At 43.0% G+C, this 25,338-nt stretch overlaps 1 protein-coding gene across 4 annotated transcripts in view; it reads left to right on the top strand.

The window, feature by feature from the left end:
• Positions 1 to 25,338, top strand: part of SNAP25 (synaptosome associated protein 25) — an 82,872-nt gene that overhangs the window by 2,419 nt on the left and 55,115 nt on the right. Inside the window, exon 2 of one of the 4 annotated variants that reach the window (XM_027621897.1) lies at positions 6,178 to 6,246. The exons of the other annotated variants lie outside the window; for them this stretch is intronic. The gene's annotated coding sequence lies outside the window, so the exon portion shown is untranslated. The remainder of the gene's footprint in view (positions 1 to 6,177; positions 6,247 to 25,338) is intronic. 4 annotated transcript variants of the gene reach the window in all.

Below are 25,338 nucleotides of genomic sequence, written 5' to 3'. Positions count from 1 at the left end.
GGGGTGGGGGTGGTGGAGGTAGAAGACTGCAGTGAAACTGGCAAAAGGCAAAGATCTGGAAAGAAGTGACGATGTGCACAATTATGGAGCTAATTCTAGAACAGCTTACTGAGAAATTAAAGAAAAACATAATTGAAGCATGAGTTTAACATTTATATTATTGATAAGCTTCAGGAAAAAAAAAAGATGAGATTTTCTATTTTAAATTTTAAACATCCAGGGCAATATGGCAAGAAGAGGCCGGAGCAGATGGACATCAGGATGTGCCAGGAAACATTCATGCAGACCCTCTGATGGTACCTGCTTGTTTGTTCATTGGCATTTTCTGCATTATCACCTTGGCATTCAGAATATGAAACACTTTATAATCTTCTTAACCTCTCCATGGTAAAGTCTCCCAAGAATTTACAATTTTATTCCTACTTTGTTAAACATGCACAACCACACGTGCGCAAACACAATAAACTGCCCCTTAATTAGCTAGTCTAAAGACATTCCTAAACTCTTAACCCCAGAGTGATGTTTATCAACCAGAAGACTGATATTTCTGCCAGTGCACCTCTTCCCATAGCAGACAGCTTTCAGCAGAACATGTAGGTTTTGATGATTAGTAGAAATGTGAGATAACTTGAGAAAGAGATTGAGAGGGGAGACATGAAAGATAAAAATAGATAAATCTGCTTTTTATATGATGTACTATGAATAAACTATTTTTCTCACATTATGGAAATGCTTTTCAGTTCTATAAAGGTAAAAAAATTGGTGTTGTCAACCTCAGCGTAGATACATTTCTGCAGTGTCATCCCTTGTCAGCAAGGACCAACATGATAGGAAGATATTGACCAATCAGTGAGCACCAGATACATAAACGAACCCCATGGAGGATATAAAGTCTCATGCTTATATGGTCTTTGACCTCAGTAAGTTTAGCACATACTAATCTTAGTAAAAACAATAAACAACAAAAATTAATAAATAATGCCAGAGTGAAATACAATAAAACAGGTGAAGAAGAATCATGAAGGAAATATATAATAATTTGCCCAGTGAATGTGACCAGAAATAAGGAAGGTAAATTCTAAGGAGGACAATATTGCATTGGACTAGAATGATCTGAGCAAGGAGGCAGTACATCAGCTGGTTTTTGGAGGTTGGAGAAGTGGGGGAGATCTGCTGAGTAAAAGTTACAGCATAGGCAGAACTATAAGTAAGGCAAGCCCAAGTTATGGACAGCAAATATCCATCCATTTGTGTAGTCAGAGGCTTATGTTGGGGAATATACCAGAATATACCAGAACGGAGACTTGAAGCCTTCTATGGAAGGCCTTGAATACTAAGTTGATGATTTAGTGCTTTATTTTCTACAGTTGATTTCAGAGAAGAAGCTGATATAATAAAGTAACCAGGTCCTTTTTAACATCTGAGAACTGCTATTCCCAGAATGGATTACATTTTCCTCCAGAAATAGAGGGGAGTAAATTGGTATAAAGGATGATTAATTAGAAGAAAAAAAAAACAGTCCTCATTTAGGCATCCTTTAAGGTTCCTTCTCAGGATACACATGGACTTATGAGTCCAGAAGTTAAGTAAAAGTTTCAAATTTTCGTTATTGACTAGAACAAATGATTCAAGATGAGCACCTACCAGAAAGATTGCAAAGCAGGTCAAGAAGCCAGGAATGAGAGGTACCCAGAAGGTACACTTGCATGATAAACATGTAGAACACTCTCTTGCACCTTGGGGTATTCGGCATTGTCACATACACTGGCTAGCTGGATGAAAATAGGGGCCAGTTTTTCCGTGCCTGTTTAGGCAGCATGACACATAACAACCAGCTCCAAGTAGCTAAAACTAGAAGAAAAAAAAAACTATAGTAAAATTTTGGAAAACTGAGGTGAGGTGGACAGAACATATTTCTTTCCCTACCAGCCTAGCTGACTCTGCTGAGTCCCCTCACTTCAGGACTACCTCAGTGTCTGAACTATACCTATTTCATTTTTAATCTTGTGGTTATTACTTTCTCAGCAGAGCTTCAAAATTCCAAATGCTGTCAGAACTGCTGAACTGAAATAGTCAGTGGCTCCATGTGGAGGAATAAGTGGCAGTTGCAGGCATAGATCTTGTTGCTATTTCAATTCTCACGCGGAAGCGTCAAGGGACTATCCTCATCTGTTCTTCACCAAAACACTGGCAGGTGAGACATCCTTAGGATAACATGTTGATTTCCAAGATGATTCCCCAGGGGAAATTTGGAAATAGTGACATTTCAGAGGAGGTCAAACTGGTGGTTATTAATCTGAATGCAGAGGGCCTTGTAAGTATCAAGGGGGAGGGAGGAGACACTGCATAGCATCGACATGAAGTGGGACATGGTGAGTGGAGAAAGAGTTTTGAAAAACAATTAGTTGTAAAAGGGGAAAGAGATTTCAGGGAAATTTTCAGAGAACTCTAGCTGCAGTGTCAGAATTACTATCACTGCTGTAATGATAATAGCTACTCATTTCTACATAATTTTCTTCACAAGGATTTCAAAGCATTTTACCCAATATAAAAGTATAACCAGTTTCTGATTTCTAAATGAATAATGCAAACCACAGTTATAGGATGAGTTCATATATGATATTAGATAACATTTAGTAAGCCATAGATCTCATGTAGAAGAATGGAGATACCCAGAGCCAGGATTAATCAGAATAGGCCTATGGGGGAGAATAGTGAGCCACTATTTCTAAAAAGTTTTACCTGTACTAGTTCACTGAATCTTCATAACAACCCTGTAATCAGGGTACTATTACTATTTCTGTTTTACAGATAAGCAAACTGAGGCAAAGAAAGGCTAAGAAACCTGCTTAAGATCACAGAGCAGAGCCAGGATTTAAATTCGATCACTCTGAGTCCAGAGACTAAGCTATTAACTATCTGTTAGGCGACCTCTTGCATCATCCACATTTTTCATATTGGCCAAATCAGGCACACAGATTGTACATGATTTCTTTTCCAATATCTTTTCCCCCTCAGTTGGGCTGCAGGGTGTGATGGCAAGGATGCCGATCAGGAGCAGGGAGATCTGGTTCTAGCCCTGAAGCATCTGCTTGTAATTTCCTGTTTGGGAATCACACTATCTTTACATAAGTCACTCAGCCACCATTGAACTCAGTTTGTTCATCTGTAGAATGACAGAACTGGACTAATATTTTCCAGTATCCTTACCATTCAGAAGTTAATGAAATCGGTGCTGAAAACTCTGGGTAATAGGTCTGGGTCCAGTGACCTGTTGATCTCAGCTTGCACTGCCTTAATATTGACTTAGTACCTGACCTGACTCCCTCCCCCATTATAAGACTATAAGATTAATTTATATCCACAGCCTCCCCCGCTCTTCCATCTCTCCCTTCCTCTCTCTCTTTCTCTTTCCCCCCCTCCCAGTAATTTCTTTGACATCACCTTTCTGAAGTCTTTATGGTCAGACTTAAGAAACCCTGGCTTTTTCCTCAAAGCCCAGATCTGAGCCATCACTGTTTTGGGGATCTTTCATCCTTCTCAATCAGATTTTATTGCTCTCTGGCACAGACTATTTCCTACAACCTGCCTAAACTTTTTATAATTCTTTTCCCAACTAATTAACTGGTGGTTGTTGTTTTTTTTTTTTTTTATCCCTTTCTAGGCCCTCTTTTGATGATCTCCTCTGTCTGACTTAAAGCAATTTATTAGCTACTATTTCTTCATTTCTCCTCTCTTCCTCTGCCACTTGGAAAAAAGGAAACACTTTCATAGACTCTGTGAGCCCTTAAGTACTTAAAACATAACAATTCCATATGATCTGAATCACGTGATATTACTAGCTAGCTCAAAAACTAATCAAGTTTGATGGATGGGCTAGAGGTGGGGAGGGAAAATAGCATTTCAAAAAAGCTTTAAGGTCAAGGGACAAGGAGAAGGGGAAGCCTCTGAGATTTACAGTTCAGAGGCCAGCAGACTCCCATGTGAATTAAAGTCCCATGTTCCAGAAAAGCCATGTTCTCCTTGTTGTTACAATCCCAGTCCTACTGTAGCATTTGAGCAGCGTTTCACTGATTTTCTTACTGCTGACTCTCAGAGGTTAGCCTCAGCAGTGATTAACGGATGATAAAAACAAATCTGTATCCCCTAAAAGAGATGGGGGACAATCCTGTTGAAGGGTTCGTGTTTCCTTTTAAATGCTCCCAACAATCACTCTAGAGAAATTCAAAGTGAATGACAATATCAGCACTGGACTGATGCTCCATGACAGCTGCAGTAGCTTTGTGGATTGCTTTTGGTGGTCACGGAAAAATATACGTGATCCTCTTAACTAGTAAAGGAAGCCAAATTCTGTTTCATGTGAAGGGGGAACGAAAACAACTCACTAATCTTTTCCTCTGTTTTGGGGTTTTTGTTGTTGCTGTTGACCTGATTTGGTTCCTAGTACCCAGAGGTGGCTAATTCTCTTGTGTCTTAAGTTGAGACTGTTTGCAATTTCTGCTGAGTCATCTCATCCATCCTCCAAAATGGCCCATTTTATACTTGAAGAGCAAGGTTCTACTCCTTCTAAAATGGTAGGTTCTACAAAATGCCCATCTGGTCTCATCACTTCCCCATTGCTTCCTATATCCAAATCCCACCAGTCACAGATTTTGAACTTGGGAGATGACTGTTCATGCCTGCAGGTTTGAGGGAGTGGCTTCTATTCTTTACTGATGGCACTTCAAGAAAATGAAAGTCTCGGAGGTGCCCTCCTGAGGCCAGAGTCGCCCTGCACTCTGGCCCTGCTCCTATTTCAGACAAATCCTTCTGCATAGTTCTGAGAATTCTGCAAGTTGGATAGAATCCCTTTGCTATGGGGAATCTCAAACCAAATTGCTGATTTCCTTTCTTCATCTTCATCTTTTGTACAGTTTCAAAAAAATAATAACTGACAAATTGCAAAGCCGTGTATTTCTTGAATTTCTCTGCAGTTAGTCCAAGATTGGTCTGATAGCTCTAAGTAACTCACACTGTGACTTCTCCATCGATAAACAGAAAATGGAGGTAAATGCATGCCTGTGAGTCTGCTAGGAAGACTATGCAAATAGTTCTATCGAGTGAATTTTTTATTTTAATGGGAAATCCTATTGTAAACCTCACTGTAACACTAGAAATCAAGATAGCATTCCTGATTTAGGCTGGAGAAATTGGTGAAAATACCCACTTTTTCCAATTCCAAGATGACTCTCCCTGTATTCCTCAAACTTAAATCAGCTGTCATTATGGCACTCTTCATTAATTAATTAATTCAACAAATATTTATTGAGCATCTGTCATCTACCAAGAAAACACTGTACTGATTACTGAAGATAGAGCAGTGAATAAAGCATGCATGTTTCTGCCTTCAGTGCATTTTTCTGGGCATCCCCTTTTGAGGTATTATTTTAGAAGACATATTTCACATAGGATCCCTTTTTGAATCTAAGATACTAACCCAACTTGGAAAAGAACTTGGCTCTCTATTCAAAATGTACAATTGATTCAAGTTTTCTACTGAGTGGTCAGTATCCATAGAGAGTTTGCTGCATCATAGATGGACTATATATTAAGAACACCCTCAGCCATCAAGGAATTCAGTAAATGTCTAAGATACGCCCTTCTGTAAATTTGCCTCTATGGACATGGCAATCAACTAGGATATCACTAACATTTCCTTTAAGTACATGTATCCCAGTCTATTGGGACCTCTCCCTATATAGATCATTCCCACCACTCATGGGGAAAACAGGTCAAGCTTTGAGGAACATGGTACCTCCTAGGCCAGAAAACCTAGCCCCGACTATAAAGGTCATGGAACAATGCAAGAATAGGGTGACTGAGCGAAAGCAGCATCTTTTTGATGACAGTACTTCCCAAGCCAATCCACTTCCTTCCTCTGAGAACTCCCTGTCATGAAACAAGGTTCAAAGATTCAGGATCAAGTAGAAGTATGTATTAGTCTCCCAGCTCTTGCCTTTAGAAATTTACCTTTTCCTACCAATGAGCAATACTCCCATCTACCTTATATAATTTCTCACATTGCTTTGTAATTACATATGCATTTTACTTCCTTAAGAGACTATAAAAGTTTTTGAGAGCAAGGGCAATATGTTAACCATCTTTGAATCCTTGGTAACAGTGCCTGTTACACACCAGGTATACAGGAAATGAATGAGTGAATGGGAATACCAGCCACCCCTTTGCAGAAAAAAGAATTCTACTACTGTAAGTAATTCCTCCTTTTATTGACCAAATGTTATGATCAGAACAACTCAGGAATGCAGATTCACCCTAACTGTTGAAATGAAGTTTTGTGCCAAGGAAGCACTTATGTTCACCCAAACTAGCTGCCAAACTTTGGCAAATAATTTCTTTTTCTGATCTGCTCTTTTATTACCTATGAGTCAGGGGTTAAAATGCTAATGAAGACTCAGGTAATTCTCAAGGAAAGTGTTGCCAAAAGCAGGTTTATATTCAGAGATGAAAAGCCATTTCCTGTGAGTGATTTAAGTCAATTTACATACAGAGCCAAGCTATTTGACATATATAAAATACACAGCTAAAATTCTTTACTTTTCACTAAGATGAAAAAGATATTTTTGATGCTGCTGTCCACACATATCGTAGTCACTGGGGGATAGATTGGTGGCTTCAGCTAACTCTCATTTTCTGGGTCACATATTTGCTGCTTCTCTGTTAGAATGGTGGCATGGTTGAGTTGGCTTCCCAGAAAATGTCCTCAAATACGTCAGCTTCTAACTTTTCCCTTCAAACATCCAGTGTTCTCTTGCCTAGGAGAGAAAAATAAACTGAGGCATGACGTAGTAAATCAGTCCCATTTATCTTTAAAGAAAAAAAAAAAAAGCTGTTACCGCAACTACAACTAAGCACTGAATTTGCATTTGTTTTTCCCCAGCCTTTCTCATGAAACAAGTCTAAAACCATGGGTCAGTTACCCTGCACCGTACTTTCTCCATCTGAGAACAAGGATACCACTTGATGACCATAAGAAAAAAGTAACTAACTTATGGAATGACTGTGGTATGGTGCACTAGACCCTTGGCATACATTATCTCATTGAATCTCTATGGCAACCTTAAAAGAGCTTAAAATTCTCATCTCTGACTGCAAAGTCTGTGTTTTTTCCCATCATCCTATGAGTTTTCCCATCAGTTGCCTACAGTCCATGGCGATCTTCTAACAGAAAGCATGCTCCTGACGTGTAGAACATGGGTCAGCAAAATCCAAAGAACTCAGTCCTCTGGGCTAAAAAGTTAGGTGAGATATGGTGGTATGAGGAACCAGGAGAAACGGAAGTATCCAGACAAGCTCATTGAGCACTGGATTGAGAGAAATGGCTGTGTACTTGGCCCATTTCTGCCACTGCAATTATATGACCCTGACCAACTTATGTAACCTGAACCGAGCCTCAGTTTTCACGTCTATAACAAGCAAGCAATAGCTGCCTTGCATACATCACGTGGTTGTCTTGAGACTTAAAGGAGCTAATGCTTGTGAAGTGCTATTCCCTCCACCACTCTGGGAGCGAGGAAGAAATTGTTGTTGCCACGTCCTGGTAGCTGTCATTTGCCATCCCAGATTTCCAGTGTTCTTTATTGCAGGTTATGTGAAGGCCATATGCTTCTTTTCCTCTTTATAATGTTGAGTTTGCTTAAAGACACAGGTCTTGGTATCACATTATTTTTTAGCTTGTGCAGCATGCATGATAAAATGGGAAAATGTGTCAACAGTCTTTGTTTTTTTCTGTTTGGGGGAGGATTTTTAAAAATGCCTTTGAATAACATCTCTGCTTACAGAGTGGCCTCGTGAGTCTCCGGATAGCATTTGGAGACCCAAAAGGCTCAGTTACGGTTTAAACACTGGTCCCCTCTTGCTTGGTGCCTGGGGACTTAAGGCCCTTAAGGAGTTAAAAAGATGGTATGCAAAATTTTCTGCTATTCTGTAGCTTGAGAAAAAGAAATTTGCTGTAAGCTATTTAGTGAATCGTTATTGAAGCTACATCTGTTGGCTTCATTTTGTATTCAGCTTTGTGTTAGGTTTTTTTGTCAGGGAGGGTTGGATTCCTTACTAAATATTGTGTGTGTGCATGTGTGTTTTGTATGTGCACACAAAGGTGTGCAGGCAGAGAGGTGCAAACACAGACGCTCTCTTGCAGCCAGCCTTGGGTACAAGATTCCTGCATGTCTCACCTCATCATCAAAACCTTTAGTTTTATTCATAAACCAATAAAACCTGCATAAGCAAGTTAAAGGAGCTGCAAAATGGATGCTCCTAAGTCGCATTCACATAATGATTTATCTCCAAAGTTGGAACAGGCCTCCGAAAAAACCCTGCCTATGGCCATGACCTCAGGTTCTGCTTTTAGGAGAAGTCCTGTGAATCTAGGCCTGGAGGATAAGAGAGCTCTTTGGGGAAATTTTTTGAAACCCACATTGCCTTTTGAGCACCTACTATGTACTAGTTATTATATGATGGTCTACTGTAGCTAGTATTTTTTTTTAGATTTTATTTATTTATTTTAGAGAGAGAGAGAGAGCATGTGTGCAAGTGGGGGGAGGGCCAGAAGGAGAGAGAGAATCTCAAGCAGACTCCGTGCTGAGCATGGAGCCCCACAAGGGGCTCGATTCCGGGACCCTGAGATCATGACCTGAGCCGAAATCAAGAGTCTGACAGTTAACTGACTGAGCCACTCAGGCGCTCCCTACTGTAGCTAGTGTTATACTTAATTTGTACAGCAACCTTCTAAGTGGTGGGTGTTATTTTCTATACATAGAGAAGATACTGTTTAATCAAGGTCCTTTCAAGGTGCTAAGTGCTGCCCCTCCCTTCTCCATGAACCAGTGGATACATAAACTGGGGCTAGTGATGAAAATATCAGGCCTGACTGGAGAAAAAATGGTTAGGACCATTAGCCAGAATCAGATTAGTTCTGCTCCAAGTCTACATTGGGACCCACCAAGGGAGAAAGGACTGCAGAGATGTGTGTAATCAGACAGAACACCTGGAAAACTGAGGTCCTGCCTCCCTCCTCCACCCATCCATCCCAAAGCACAGAATCTTTCTCAGCACGTTTGCAGCTTGGAGCAGGCAGATCTGAGAGAAAAAAAAAAGTTGGGGGAGAGGGGGTTGGGAGTGATGATGAGCTATGATTGCTCACTGCCTATTTCCTATCTCACAGAGTACTTAAGCTGGGGCAAATAAAAAAAGGGTTGGAGGGGATGGTAGAAGCTATCTTCCCAGTACTGGTCTTCCTGAAGAGTGGAGGTTCCCATTTTAAGGAACAAGGTAGGAACTGATGAGTCTTTGAACATCAGAAAATAGTTCCTCCTTCTTCCACACAGCTAATAAGAGAGAAAACTTGAGTTTGAACTTAAGATCCTAAGTGCAACACTACTAACCCTCCACAATCAATGACCCATTACTTTTAGGACATTGGTTCTTAGATGAGGGGCTTTGGACCAGCAGCATCAGCATCACCTGAGAGTTTGTTAGAAACACTCTTCTTAGGCCCCACCCCACACCTACAGAATCTGATAATCCAGTGCAGTGGGGAGGGGTGGAGTCTGTGTTTTCATCACCTCCAGGTGATTCTGAGGCAGGCTCAAGTTTGAGAACCAATGTCCTAGAGATCTTAGTAGCTCCTTTAAGTGTTCACATTCATCTTAAACTGGGTCTGATGAGGATGAGGTGTTTCCACTGTTCTCTTCCTCACAAAAGCGGTGACCAGGAACTTAGAGAGAGAAGAACTATCCTGGGCCACTGGATAGAAGTCTCTACTCACCCTCTCACTTAGTAATAAAGATGCAGTTACTCATAAGAATGAGTTTGAAGGATGAGGAAGATGAGTGTCCACAGCATGAGGACAGGGGTCTTAGGTGGGGAACACAGGGCTCCTTTTTATACTTTTCTCCCCCTGCAACAATGGCTCAATCTCTGGCTCCTAGAATCTTTCCCCCAAAACTTATCAAAATGTAAAATCTCACCAGATGGAAGGACAGCCCCTTTCTTCTTTCTGCTGTGCCAGCCTGAAGGATACCAGAGAGGAAAATGTACCCACTGTGCAAACGATACAGCCGTTCCCATTGCTCCTCTTTTGGGCCCCTCCATAAACTGTCATGGGTACAAGGAGGGGACCTGGCCCCTTTTCACACATCCCTGCAATTTCTTATTTTCTGCTCTGGATCCCAGTACCAACTGCCCTTGGGGAAACAAAGGGTCCTGGTGGCTCACATTGCCCTTCTTTTCTGCCCTTCTGTCCTGTAGAATCACGCATTTGGGTTGCTGGGGCAGACCTCATAAATGGTACTTTTAAAAAAAATGACAAATGGCCAGGCCCAGAGATAAATGACTTACTCACGGGGTGAGCATTGCAGCTGGGCTCTTGGCTCACAGTTGAGTGCTGCTTCCACTGCCTTGCCACCTCTGCCTCCACCTCTTTCACATTTTCTGTCCAGTACATGTCCACACTCCAGGCTGGAAATCTCTCAGTCTGTTGTTACCCTCAGAGGTTTTTGGCCTTGGATGGTGACCCAGCATCTGTAAAAGCAAGGTAGGAACATTCTTATGATTCTCAGCTACCAGGCAGAGCTTCCTGAAAAGGTTGGCTATATGGCTTATGTCTTTTTGGTTTTGCACATGACAAAAACCCAAATATAAGTGGTTTAGGCAAAAATGGAGATTAATTCGCTCAGAGAATTCAAGTAAATGTTGAATAGCCAAACCATGGGAAGGGCAGAGGAGATGTTCAAATACTATGAAGGCTCATGCTTTCCCTCCTGTCCCTGATTCCTTCTGTACACTGATTCCACTTTCTCTTGTGAAAAAGCCAGTTCCTCCTTCCACATACCAGAAACATGGCACCCAATTTGTCCTTCTTACACATCTGGTATGGAAAAGGCACAGCCATTTGTTGTCTGTACTTGGTGTTCAAAAATCTCAGAGAAAGGCTCTGATTGGTACAGCTTGGGCCAGATGCCCAGCTTACACCAATCGGCTGTGAATATGAAGTGTTATGCAAAAGTATGACTTATAGGCTGGAACCACATGATTCGATTGGGGAAAGAACCACTTTCTTGGCAGACATAATAAGCCATATTATGTGTCCTATATACACAGACATAATTTTTATTAGTCACTTACCAAACAGGGTATATTAATTCATCCTGGAAGTGTTTAATGACACTTGTTTCTTTTTTCCCAATTGTTCCCCCCACCCCCCCACCCCCTGCTATGACCTAATTCCCCCAACTATGACTTTATGGCAGCTCTGGCAAGAAAGATGGTAAAAGAAAAAAAACAAAAAACATTTTTCAGATCTAAAAACTGGGGCCTAAAATTTCACTGCCCTGAAAAAGGCAGTCAAATTAATCAAAGGGAGAGCCAACTCAAGGATGAAGGTTGGCCAGATGTCCAGTTCTGCTCCTAATTCATGGATGGCAAACTGGTGGCCCCCAGGCTTAATATGATCCACAAACTTACTTTATTTGGCCAGTGCTGGATTTGCAGATATCTTAAATATGAATGCCTTAAGGCAGCATATGTCCCCTCTAATTTGCCATAGAGCCTAACACTACATGTCTTTGTATACCTGGTTCAATCCACCTGGTTCTCTTATCTTCCCGGCCCATATAGACATTTGAGTTTCTTCTGCCGCCTACCAAGGTTATAGCATTCGTGGTGGTTCTGTGAACTGCCAGAATCAAATACAAGTAGAAGTTTCTTGGGTTATTTTGCCACAATTCTTCCCTCAAGATGTCTTCATAAGTTATATCAATATTTTGAGAGAAAAGATGGGGCAAATAAGTTGCACTAAATAGACCAACCAATTTTTACTTTTTAAAAATCTGAATAGAATTAGCTTTTTGTTTTTCCCACTGACCCTGCTGGCAGTCTGGTGACACCTATGAATCCCTTTGCAGAGTGACATTTTTTTAATGTATAAAATAGAATACATAAGATTTCATAGGAAACAAATTCTATTGAAATACATTTATCAAAATATTTTTATAATTTGTGATATAGTAATACATGATCTTTTAAAAAGTACAGCAAGAAATGGCAATATTTGGTGGAGAGTCTAACAACAACCACAATTTCAAGTTGTGATGAGAATATAATTTTTTATATTTTATGTATATATTTTTTATATTTATATATATTTTATATTTTATGAGATATATTTTGAGATATCTGTAACAACCATGAGGTGATAATGGAAGACATCTGAGATTTCTACTGGTGTTGCATCAGGGTTTGGGGCCCTTGCAGAGCTCCCAGTGTTGGGGTGGGAGTAAGCCAGTGGAGAGGAAGGAGGGGTAGATTGACATGTCCTGTGGGCACAAGCAATACTTGGGGTTCCCCAAAGCAGTTATTTTTTGTTGTGTAACAAATTATCCCAAAACTTACAACAGCAATTCCTTATTGTTCTTGGGCCTCTGGGTTAACTTCTTCATTCAGCTGGTAGATTGGCTGGGGTCTTGTTGGTCTGTAACATCCTCACTTCCGGGAATGGTGGCCGGTACTGACTGTGGGCTAGGGTGATGGATGACTAGACCACATATCTCTCATCATCCAAAAACAGCAAGAAAGGGTGAGCACAAATGTGGAAGTGCTTTTCAAGTCTGTTTAGGCCACATTTGCTGTTGTCCCATTGGCCAAAGTAGTCTCATGGCCAAGCACAGAGTCAGTACGGGAGGGGGTCACCCAAAATTATGGATACTGAGAAGGGAATTATTCCAACCACTTTTGCAAAATTATCTACCATAGCCCCTACCAAACTTGGGAGCATTAGTCAGAGAAAGCCCTTCCATCTGCCACAGGCTGGGCACCAGGCTCTGTCTGTCCATCCTGGGGCTACAGAACTCCCACTAAATTCCATAAACCAGGGAACTTAGACATGGCTTATTATTACCCTGCCAAACTTAGAGCCCCTGGGTTTAAGTTTTAGATATCCTTGAGTCAAGAAGGCACCTGGAACATCTTGCTGCATCTCTGCAAGTTAACTAAACAACCACAGACCCAGATGTCTGGTAAATTCAGGAGAGGGTAGGTAAAAAGAAAATTTTCTCCTCTGAACATTAAGGATGAGTAAGCCTTTCTGGATTCAAATTGAAAAAAAAAAAAACACCTTCTTATTGTTTTATGATGACATTTCTTCATCTGAAATTTTGCCTGGGCTGGCCTTGGTGAGGACAGTTTATTTGAATTTTTTTTTCTTTCCTTCCAGAAGCTCTCCGCTGTTTAAGCAAACTCTTCTTTCTGCTCTAATTGTAAGAGCTCCCCATAATGGTAGAAACAATTCTTAGCCAGTCCTCTGCCCAGTGAGCACTTTGGAAATGGGAACCCAAGGGAGGAGGCAGTGGAAAAAACCCTGAAGGCTTTTCAACTGTGCTGCGGCGTCATGGAAAACCAGCCAGGCACCTGCGCTGGTGCCTCCCAGCAGGCCCCACTGGAGCCTTCGTCTTAGTTATTCTGTAGATGAGCAGGGGATGTCTGACTCACCCAGCTGTCTAGTCCGGCACTTCAAAGAGCATTCTGAGTCCTGCTGTACATTTCCTCAGCTCACTTCAGATATCAGATGGCAGACTCCTGAGGATCAGACCCCGAGCAGAAGAACTGTTCACTCTTTCAGAACCTGCACCAGCGTCTTTGCTGAGCTCTCCCACCACACACACAAAATTTAAAGGTTTCTAAATTCTTTCATCAGAGTGCTATCTTAGGTTGGGTCCTCCCAGAAGCAGACCCTGAGGAGGGCTGTGAGTGCACATATTGTATTTGAGAGGTAATCCTAGGGAACACAGGTAGGTGAGCAGGGAAGCAAGAGAATGAGGAGGCAGCCAATGCAGGGGGCATTATGAGCAGGTTACCACCTGCTGGGGCTCAGTCCCAGAATGCTTCCTCTGATAGGCAAGGAATCTGGAGTATTTGTGAAGCAACTCCCATCCTTCATTGGCTAAGGGCTGTTCCCAGGGGTATAAACTTGCCTCCGGCCCTGTGGGAAGCCAAGCCTACTTCCAAAACTGGAGAAATGCCCACGGCAGTGAGTCATAGCTTGAGTAGCCCTCAGAATGTACAGGAAAGGTGGGTGCCAAGGAAACACAGTAGAGCATTAAGAATAGCTGCTACAACTGTGCAAACGGTCACCTCCAGACACCCCAAGCACCACAACACCTGTCTCAAGCTTTGGCCCATTGATGGTTTAGTCCTGTGTTTATTCAACACGTATTCATCCGGCTCCTACTGTATACCATTTATGCAGCGCCTGTGTGCTAGGCAGTAAGCTAAGGTTTTGCGCACATCACCTCATTTGCTTCCCATGACAACCTGCAAGGAGGTATTATTAGTTTCATTTTACAGATGAAGAAAGTGAGGTTCAGGGAGGTTAATAAATTACCTCAAGTCCCTCAGCCTGAGAATGGCAGAGCTGAGATCCCCATCCTGGTCCACCTTCAGGTCTCAGCTCCATCCACTGTAACTACCACCCAATTAGGTCAGGACACTGTTCTCCTCATTTGAGAGAAGGCTCAACCATCCCCAGCCCCTGTGCCACCATTTTCCAAAATCTTTCCCCTCTCCCTTCTTTGTTGGCCCTGTTCTTTTATCTCTTCTCAGGCTGGCTCTGGGGAATTACCTCCTGCCCCTTTGGTGTTCCATACCCTCTCTCAGGGCAGTGGGCTGTCCGTCCCGACCTCCAGGCCCCCCTGACCCTGGGCACTGTAACATCTTTCTCCAACCTCATTCCATCTTTGACTCTCCAGGTCCTTAAACACCCTCCGACTCACACCCACCCATCATCTCTGCTCCTTTAGCCGGTTCTGTCAGGCACTTTGGCAGGTCCTGCTGCTTCTGGTGTCCTGCTAAAAGAATCAGGGAACCATCTCTTTGTGACATCTCGTGACTTCAGGGATGATTTCACTTTTCACCCGTGGGTCCCAAGCAAACGGGCAGCAAATGGTTTGTTTTTGAGCATCGGACCAAAATGCAAGTCCCAATTTACTGTTGTTAATATTTTAAAAATAAAATGGTACAAGGTGAGGACCAGGAGAGGGAATAATTATTCCAGCCTGCCAGCAGGGGAGTGGGAGGAAGGCACAGCTCTTGCAGTCTCTGGGAGGACACTCCGCAGGAAACACAGAGCTTCAGCCTCCAGGTGGCAAAGGAACATGAAGGGAGGCAGGTGGGGTGCAAAACGATGCTGCATGGCACCATTTTAGAGATACTAGGTCTGACTTCGAGAAACACACACTATTATTTTGAAAGACAATATCCTAGCGCATCAGTGCCAATACTACCTCTGGTGCCCTGGAACCAGTACTGGTGAGCAGCCCATTTTCTCATCCTCTCCCAGAACAAACCAGAAGATAAATTTGGAACTGCAAGAAGTAAAAGAATGGGGCTGAGATCTGTGATGGAAAAATGGCTTGTTGTAGATCAGTGAGTGAGAATTTTATACCATGGATCCAAATAGGCCATTTTGATTTTTTCTTTATTTAATTTTATTGTTATGTTAATCACCATACATTACATCATTAGTTTTTGATGTAGTGTTCCATGATTCATTGTTTGCGTATAACACCCAGTGCTCCATGCAGAACGTGCCCTCTTTAATACCCATCACCAGGCTAACCCATCCGCCACCCCCCTCCCCTCTAGAACCCTCAGTTTGTTTCTCAGAGTCCATAGTCTCTCATGGTTCATGTCCCCCTCTGATTCCCCCCCCCCTTCATTTTTCCCTTCCTACTATCTTCTTTTTTCCTTTTTTTTTCTTTTTGAGAGGGAGAGCGTGAGCAGGTGGGGGGGTAGACAAAGGGAGAGAGAGAGAGAGAATCCCAAGCAGGCTCCAGACTCAGAGTACAGCCTGACGTGGGGCTCGATCTCACCACCCTGAGATCATGACCTGAGCCAAAATCAAGAGTTAGACACTTAGCTGACTGAGCCACCCAGGTGCCCCCAAATAGACCATTTTTAAACGACCATTTTAAAATCCAGAGTGTTTTAGCAGAGAAGGAAGAGTAGGAGCCTTTGGCATTTAGGCTAGTTTTGAACCCCATCTTGGACCGCAACTCTCTAGGCGCTTTGGAACCACACAACATGTTGTGCCAACTCTGCATCCCCGTGTGTGGGTTACATCATAGAATCAGGGAAGGCTGAGCTGGAAGAAATGTTGGGACGCCTCCAACCCAAAACCCTCACTCACAAGTAAAGATACTGTCGTGACTTTTTAAAATTAACACCTGTTACCTAGAGCCCCCACCCTACACCACAATACCCACGAGGCTTCCCTAAGTGGTGGAGTGGAGGGAGACAGAAGGGGGTAGAAGCCCTCTGATTTCAGGAAGCAGCACCAGGAATGCACAGAGGCCTTTCTGGAACACAGATGCATTTCTTACTTTTGCTATGTAATAATATGACAGCAAACCCAGAGGCTTCAAGCAGCACACATTTATTATCTCACAGTTTCCATGGGCCATGATTGTGGGCACGGTGTGGCGGGACTCCCTTCTCAGAGCCTCACAAGCTCCTGGAGCTGCATTCTCATCTGGAGCCTGAGGTCCACTTCCAAGCTCGTTCAGGTTGTTGGCGGCGCAATTCAATTCCTTGCCTGGTAGGACCGAGGGCCTGGTTTCCTGGCTGGCTGTCAGGACCCTTCTCAGGTCCTCACCACGTGGCCCCCACAGGCCCTCTCACCACACTGCAGTTTACCTCTTCAAGGCCAGCAGCAGGATTTCGTCAGGAGGGACGAGGTCCTTCTTGGAAGGGCTTTCACCTGATCAGGCCAGGCCTAGGCCCAGATAATCTCCCTTTCAATGATCTCAAAGTCAACTGATTGGGGACCTTAATTACACATGCAGGATCCCTTTACCTTCTCCATATGACCTAACCTAATTACAGAGTGACAGCCTGTCATATTCACAGAAGCCACCCACACTCAGTGGGAGGAGATTCCACACAGAGCCCGTGTACCAGGAGTGGGAATCGTGACAGCCATCTTAGAATTCTGCCTCCTCCACCGGGGAAAGCCCCGTTCTTCTCCCTTCAGCCAGCCGCATGCTCCTACTCCAGAGAGCACCTGGAGGCACATCACACAGTCAGAGGCCTCCCAAATGACCGTTTCTCAGCGGCCAGGCTTCGTTCTGAACTGGGTAATTTTGATGTTTGCAGACCTGCCTGCTGGCCTGAGTTGGGGCCCACGTGCATTTTCCTGACCTTGATTGCCTCAATCCACAATCATCGTTCCAGAAGAGGCGAGGCTCACAGAGCCCTGGAAAGGCAGGCAGGGGGGCTCTAGAGGATTTGACTTTTAGTGTTTGCCATCAGCGTCCTGGAGAGTGATGCCAATGGCTCGGATCACTCTGTGGAGCCAGCAATCACGGCAGGCTTGCGGGGGGCGGGGGGAGGGGGTCCCCTGGCATGAGCTATGGAAATGCCTCTGGGAAACAGCTGCTGGAGGGTAATAGGGATGTCTGCAGCCTTGCTTAGCTTCCACAGAGCCAAACAAGAGGTCTGGGGCTGCCCACCCCATTCATGGGAGGTCAATGTGGCTGTGGGGTCCTTGGCATTCTGAACCCTTCCAAAGCTGGGCTGCTTTGAGCCAGAAAGAGCAATGGAGGGATAGATGGGGACTGGGACAGACCTCAAGGGGCAGGCTGGCAGAGGGGATGCAATCACGGCAAGGGTGGCCTCTTTGTTCAGTGATCTACAGGCAGCCTGGCAATGCCTCCTGAGCCTCAGAGAGCATCTGGTGGGTTGAACCCTGTGGATCCTCATCAGCACCTGTCAATTCTCCCTTCTTCCTCCGTCATCCGCCACATATTTACTGAGCATCATATGGTAAGCAGGAGGTTAAAATCTGGTGAGCGGGTAACAACATATGGTAAGCAGGAGGTTAAAATCTGGTGAGCGGGTAACGAGAGGCAGGGAAGGCCCCTCCGAGGAGATGGCAGTTAAGCTCCAGATGAGGAGGGACCCATCACGGTGGAGAGCACATTTCAGAAGGTTGGTGCAAAGCCCAACATGCAAACAACACCAGCCTGGCTGGTGTTGTTTGCATGTCTGGGGATCTGGTGCCCCTGCGAGAAAGGAGTAACAAGGATCTGGGTAGGGCACTTCCACCAGCCATGATAACAGCCATGACTTTTCCCGGTGGAGGGCAGAAGGCGGGGAGGGGGGATGCCCAGGCTATGAAGAAAACATTAGACCCCAAATTTTCAAGATAAATGAAATGAGCTAACATGAGAGGCCTGTTATAGGAGGAAGCTCTCATTGCCCACCGGGTCTCTTCAAAAAAACCTTTAAACAATCAGCTCCCACTATGCACTTAAAATAGGAATTGATTTCCTGGTGTTCCATTCACCCAGCTTCTCAGGAATAAATTCAGTGCATGCTGGAAAGTGTCAGAAACCAAGCTGCCTACGGAATAAAACAAAGCAGAGAGATGAGCATATTGCAAGGCTTTTGACCTGCAAGCCAGGAGACCCAAGGCTGTGGGAACAGTGAGTTCCAAGTTCCCCACAGACTAAGGGATTTTTATGGAATAAATACAGAAGTTATTTGGCTTTTACAGCTGATTGGTTGCCTAGAGGTCTAGTTTACCTGAATCAGGGGAACTGAGGGGAACAATGAGTACAGAGATGGTATAAACAGACTTGGAGTTTGGGGGATTGGCTGGGTCCTCTGCTGATTTCTGAAAAGAACTGTAAATTCCTATAAGGTTAGGTTACATTTCCTTAATGCACCTGTGTTAACCATCTCCATTTTGTCCTTGACATAAGTAACTCCATTTTCGTTTGGTTCTACAAAGGTTACATCTGAATATCCGTTTAGCTAACATAAAAGAAGATTAGGAGTAAGCCCACCTACCCAGTACCTTAGAGTCTCCTGCCAGAGAGATCTAAATTAGTTTCTGAGAGTAAATATGAGAGTAGATGTGGCCTGTTCACAAGGAGTATAGTTCTAGGAAGAATCACTGCACTGTGATCCCAGGAAGGAGTCAGTAGCTCAGGAGAAGGACCACCTTAACATGGCTGCCCCTTGTGACTTTACTTAAAAACTGGCTTTACCGCTCAATTGTGTAGCTCTTAAGAATGTAGACTAGTGGTTTCCAAAACTTGTCTGCACATCAGAATTGCTTGGGATCTTATAAAAATTCCAAAGCCCAGACCATATCCTAAATCAATCAAATCACAATTTCTGGGGGCAGTTTTAAATAAACTTTTTATTTTGGAATAATTTTAGATTTGCAGGAAAGTTATGAAGATAGCATAGCTCTCCCCTGAAGAATGCATACTCTTCATCCAATTTCTCCCACTCTTAACACCTTATGCTATTATGGTACCTTTATCATAACTAGAAATTGACATTAGTCCATGACTATTAATCAAACTCTAGATTTTAGGTGGATTCCACCAGCTTTTCTATCCTGGGGTCCAATCCAGGTACCACATTGCATTTAGTTGTTGTGTCTCCCCATCTCCTTTCTGTGATAGTTTCTCCATCTTTCTTTGTTCTTCATGACCTTGATAGTCTTGAGGAGCATTGGCCAGGTACCCACAGAAAGTCATCCAATCTGGGTTTGTCTGTTCTTCTCATGATTAGACTGGGGTTGTGGGTTTTGGGAAAGAATATGGCAGAAGTGAAGTGCCCTACACATCACCTCACATCAGGGTGTCTAGCAAATCCATAGGAAATCACTGGTGATGTTAGACTTCACTACTTGCCCAGGATAGCGTTTGCCAGGTGACTCCACTGTGAAGTTACTATTTTTCCCTTCTTTTATCCTAATCTTTGGAAACCTGTCACTAAGTCTAGTCCAATATCAAGGTGTGTGTGTGTGTGTGTGTGTGTGTGTGTGTGTGTGTGTGTGTGTGGAGGGAGGTGGTAATCAAGCCCTACCTGCAGGCAAAAGTCTGAAGGGCACATTTTCATGGCCATGTTACTGTCCTGATCTCTTGGCTTGGTTCCCAGTCATTACTGTGCAAACTTTCTCAAGTGATCCAGGACTTGGCATACTCCTCCAGTCCCCTACGAATGAACCAGTACTTCCTGGCTGTGTTACCTTGGGCAGGTGATTAGTCCCTGCTGAGCCTCAGTTTCCTCATCTGAAAAACAGGTGTCAATAGAGTATCTATTTCTAAGAGTTATTGCAAAGATGAATTAGATAATGCATATAGTTTTGACTGTAGTGCCGGACATAGAGCAAGCATTACATAAATGTTAACTATCGACAGTAGTAATAACACTAGTAATGCCTTTCCTACTCCAGCTCTGTGTATCAGATATCTAGTGCACCACAATGATATGAAAGAGTAAGTTGGAACTTACATTTAAGAGGGACATATTAAACAACACATTCCAGAATGTTTACCTCTTAAATGAACACTTCTTTAGCATTTACCATATGCCAGGGACTGTTCTAATCATTTTCATAAATACTGCCTCACTTAGTCTTCATAAAAAGCCTAGGAGGGAATAACTATTATTATCCCCATTTTATTGATAAGGAAACTGAGGTTCAGTGAGGTGAAGGAGCTTGGCTAACTGAGGCACACAGCCAGTGAGTAGTAGAGCCAGGATTTGAACTGAGGCAGTCTCACTCTCAAGTCCGTGTTGGTAACCACAACACTATGCCAGATGCTACAAATAAGTAGTGTTGAGTGTTGTGATACTGTTTAAAAGGGGATCTTGGCTGGGTTAGGGAAGGGAGCCCAGTCAGGGAAAATATCTGTGAAATCTTCAGTCAGGATATACCAGGCAAGTGTGGGGTGGGGCAGGGGAAGGAGAATGGAGGTGTTTCGAAAGATTAAGGAACATTCTAGTTCCCCTCAAAAGCCAGCTGACGTTAGGCATCCTTTCCCTGAGAAGTCTCTCTCTCACCTCTCTTGTTTTCTTAATTCTTTAATGTGCACTTGGGGAAATTCAGCATGTCTTTGATTTTAGGGAGATCAGAGTGTGTAGGACACTTCTTTCAGTAACTGGAAACGATGGTTGGCATAAAACAATCTGGACCATTTAAAACGCATCCTCATGCCTTGTCCTCTACACTTAAGGAAATCAGCCCACCCTCCTTCATTTTTATGTCAGGAGTTTAGTAATGCAAAGGAAATTCCTGATTGTGAGAACTTAGATTAGCTATCAAATGTGTTTTGGGAAAACAAGTATTCATTTGAATCTGTGAGTCTAAAAGAATACTGTTTCTCTGGATTTCAAAGTATCACATTTAGGTCCTCACCCTGGGTATATCCCCAGGTCCATATTCTTGCACCTGAAATGGTGACAGGAATGCCATCTTATCTATCTTTCTCACATACACACACACTAAAAATTCCACACATTAGTGTTTTGGTCTTTTTTTTTTAGAGAGAAAGAGAAAAAACGTGCACTTGCAAGCTCAGGGCATGGGGGCGGTGGGGGGAGTAAAGAGGTAGAGGGAGAGGGAGAGAGAGAATCTCAAGCAGACTCCCTGCTGAGCACAGAGCCCCATGTGGGGCTTGATCTCAAGACCCTGAGATCATGACCTGAGCCGAAGCGTCAAGAGTCAGACAGACACTTAACTGATGGAGCCACCCAAGTGCCCCTCAGTATGTGTTTTTAAATGGATTTATAATTAAACTCATGACAAAGTGCTGTGACTTGCTTATTTTTTCTGTATTTGAAACTGTATCTATATTTGAAACCTCAGGAGCACATGTAAATCACAAGCTATGTCCCTTCCTTCGTCCCATCTTGTCCCCATATAAAATTGACTTTCTGCTTCCAAAATTGGCAAGGAATAAAAGTACATCAATCACATCATGATTGAAAGTTTAAACGTACCTTTACTGACATCAGATTTCAAAGTAGCATGTCCTTCAGCCCAGGTAAAGAGCGTTCTCAAGCATTGGTGTTATTTAGTGGCGCTCATTGGAATTCATTTTATGCTTGAATATGTTGATTCCACTTCTTTCCGAAGCCTGCTGGGAAAACTCAGAATTCCGGTGGTTTTGCTGTGGACGTATCGATTCTGAACTGATTCGGAGCCATTTGATTTGAAAGAACAGTCTCACGTTGAATTTTCCTGGTTTGGAGCAAAGCAAAGAATGATGGGCATGCATGTTCTGTGCACATCTGTATGGGTATGTGGGCTGGGAGTATAAGAAGTAGGAAAGAGATAAAAGGGGCTGACCTATTTATTGAGAGGGAGAGGAAATTGCATTTGCATGATTCTTCTTATCAATAAAGACTGAAAGATGCTGAGCCCAGGAAATGTTGATGTTTGGCCAAAACATCTTACAGAGAAGAAATAATAGAAGCAAGCTACCTTGACTGTGATGGGTGTATGTAGGGGGTACTTCTGTCATCGTCTACACACAGAACCCAAGTGAAAATTGCTTGCTTGCTAAGTCACTTTCCAGACAAGTCTACTAAATTGCCACCTTTTAAACTGTAAAGAATTTCATGGTCCCTTTGAAATCCAGAAAGAATAGATGTGCTAAGAGTGGTCCTTTAAGTGGAAAGATAGAGATACAAGAGGAGAATAAATCAATACTCACCACTAATATTTATTCTCTAGGAGTGCTCACCAGCCCCCCAGGCACAGCATCCCTGTTAGGGCTTCTATGGTAAGTCAGACACATAATTTATCAAACATCTGCCATGCCCCCCACAATGTGCTGGCATCTGTTCACGATCTGGTTAGTGGTGGGCACTCTGGCCTCGGATGAAGGGGGAAGCTACTTAATCTGTCTGTTCCTGCTTCTTTATGTGTAAAATAGGGGTGATGATAATAGGGTTGTTGTAAGGATTAGCTCACAGGATTAGACACTGCCTGGCACACACTGAGTCAACTGTGTGTCAACTATGGTGCTTCTAGGTACTCAAGATGGATTAATTCATCTAATTAAAATCTGTGTGACCCAAAAGCTAGAAAAGAATAGGCAATATCTCAACAGCTAAGGCAAGGACTTTCTTTCTCCCTAAAGCTGCAGAGAACACCTTAATTCTGCCCAGATTGCTGCACCTGACGATTCATTAATTGACGGCCATCAGCAGTTCAGTAAAGATGTGCCACCAAAATCACTTGGGCAGACTGGTGGTGACATCTGGGTCCAGCCCTGCATTGGCTTCTTTTAGCTCTCCTGCGATGAAATGGGATGACAGCATTTTATTTTACCAACTATATTCTTCCTGTCCTGGCCCACAACTTCAGTATTCCTTTTCAGACCAAGATAGACATTACCCTGAAAATAAATTTCAGCTTCAATAGAGGAAAAGGCTAAGAATAGAATTACCGGTTGTTCCTGATATGCCATATGAAAAATTTATATTAAGTCAGTCTTCTTTTTTTTTCCTCTTGGCCTATTTTCTTTTATTAAAGACGTGAAGACAGCACCTTCCATTACTGACTTGCCTTCCAAGCATGCTTTATTTCTGCTCTACTTGCTGCCTGCTACTTACTCATACTGATAGTTCAACTGTCTGTAAAATTCCTAACATAAAAGAGTGGAAAGAAGTTTGACTGCTGAGTATGGAAGGCAGAACAGGATGATGACACTATAGCAAACTCTTGAGGTATACCCAGTATATCAGTTAGCTTTCACTGGGTGACAAATAATCCCCAAATGTAGTAGCTTCAAACAGCATTCATTTATTTAGCTCATGATTCTACAAGTCAGCAATTTGGGCTGAGTTCAGTTGGGCCACTGTTTTTAGTCTTGATTGAGCTCGCTCTGTGGTCAGTGGGTGGGTCAGCTGGGAACTGGTTGGTCTAGAGTGGCCTTAGCTGAGATGACTTATCACATGATGGTATATCTCATGATCCACTAGGCTAGCCTGATTTGTTCACCTAATGGGTGCATGCATACAAGGAGGGATGGAAGACACCTCAATCTAATCTATCTTGAGCCCGTGCCTATGGGTAATGAGGCCTAAGAAGATGTTTTTCCTGATTGATTGCATGGGAATGACCAAACTCACACATGTAATTTCAGAAGCTATTAAAAAGTATGCTTGACTGTACAGATAAGGGCATTCATACAGGGAAGACCCATGACAACCGATGAAATATTCTCTAGTCAAACCCAACACCTCATATACTTTAGTTAACATTTGCCCTCCTTCAACACAAATCATTTTTATGGTGTTTCTTCTGCTTATGAAAGCAATTCATGGCAATTGAAGAAAAAATATGTAAAGAGAAGTATAAGAAAAAGAAAAAAATGTTCAACCATGATCTCATGGTTCAGAGGCAGTAATTTTAAATAATTATTATATTATATATGTGGTATAACACTGGCTTTGTTCTTTTCTATATTTAAGTATCTAGTGATACCATTTATTGAGCCCTATGTTTCAGGCTTTCTTCTGTTTTGCCTGTATTAACTTATTTAATTTTTACAATAGCAATCATTTCTGTGATGAGGAAAATAAGGCTCAGAGAGGCTAAACATCTTGCCTGAGATCACACTGCAAGTAAGCAGTGGAGTCAGGATTTGAAACACTGCAACCTCACTCCTTAAACCATTCTTAACCATTAGAATCTATTGTCAGTCATGATATTCACTATTCCCCTAACTTCAATGTGCATCAGAATCCCCTAGAGGGCTTGTTAAAACAGATTGTTGGGCCCCACCCCCAGATATTATGACTCATGTGGTCTGGGGTGGGGTCTGAGATGCTGCATTTCTTTTTTTTTTTTTAAGATTTTATTTATTTATTTGTCAGATTGAGAGAGCACAGGCAGGGAGAGCGGCAGACAGAAGGAGAAGTAGACTCCTCACTGAGCAAGGAGCCTGATGCAGGACTTGATCCCAGGACCCCGGAATCATGACCTGAGCTGAAGGCAGGTGCTTAACCCACTGAGCCACCCAGGCGTCCAGATTCTGCATTTCTAGCAGACTCCCTGGTGATCTGATGCTGCTGGTCCGCGAACCACACTGTGTAGTTCTGTTCACAGCAGCATTTAGGTATGTACTGTTAATTCTGCTTCACAGCTGGAAAGAGAAGTTCATAGAGGTTCAGTAAATAGCTTATGGACACACAGCTGGTTAACTCTATGTTATTTCCTATGTCCAGCTTACTCTCGTGGAAAACAATGAATGGGGAATTTTCACTTCATCTTACAGCCCATGCTTTTCTTCTGTTGAGGCGATAGCACTCAAGGAGATGGTTCAGAACTTAGATGCAGCCTCTATGACACCCAGGCATTACTGTGAGATGCAGAGATTGCAGTCATTCCTTCTTTATTCATTCATTTTCTTGGTGAGGGGCTCCAGCAGGGAAGCCCTGGGATGGGTAGTGTTATGAGCTCTGCCCCCAGCAGCC

This window comes from Zalophus californianus, chromosome 8, assembly GCF_009762305.2.
Source record: "Zalophus californianus isolate mZalCal1 chromosome 8, mZalCal1.pri.v2, whole genome shotgun sequence".
Classification (NCBI taxonomy): domain Eukaryota; kingdom Metazoa; phylum Chordata; class Mammalia; order Carnivora; family Otariidae; genus Zalophus; species Zalophus californianus.
This window is presented reverse-complemented; position numbering and strand designations above follow the sequence as displayed.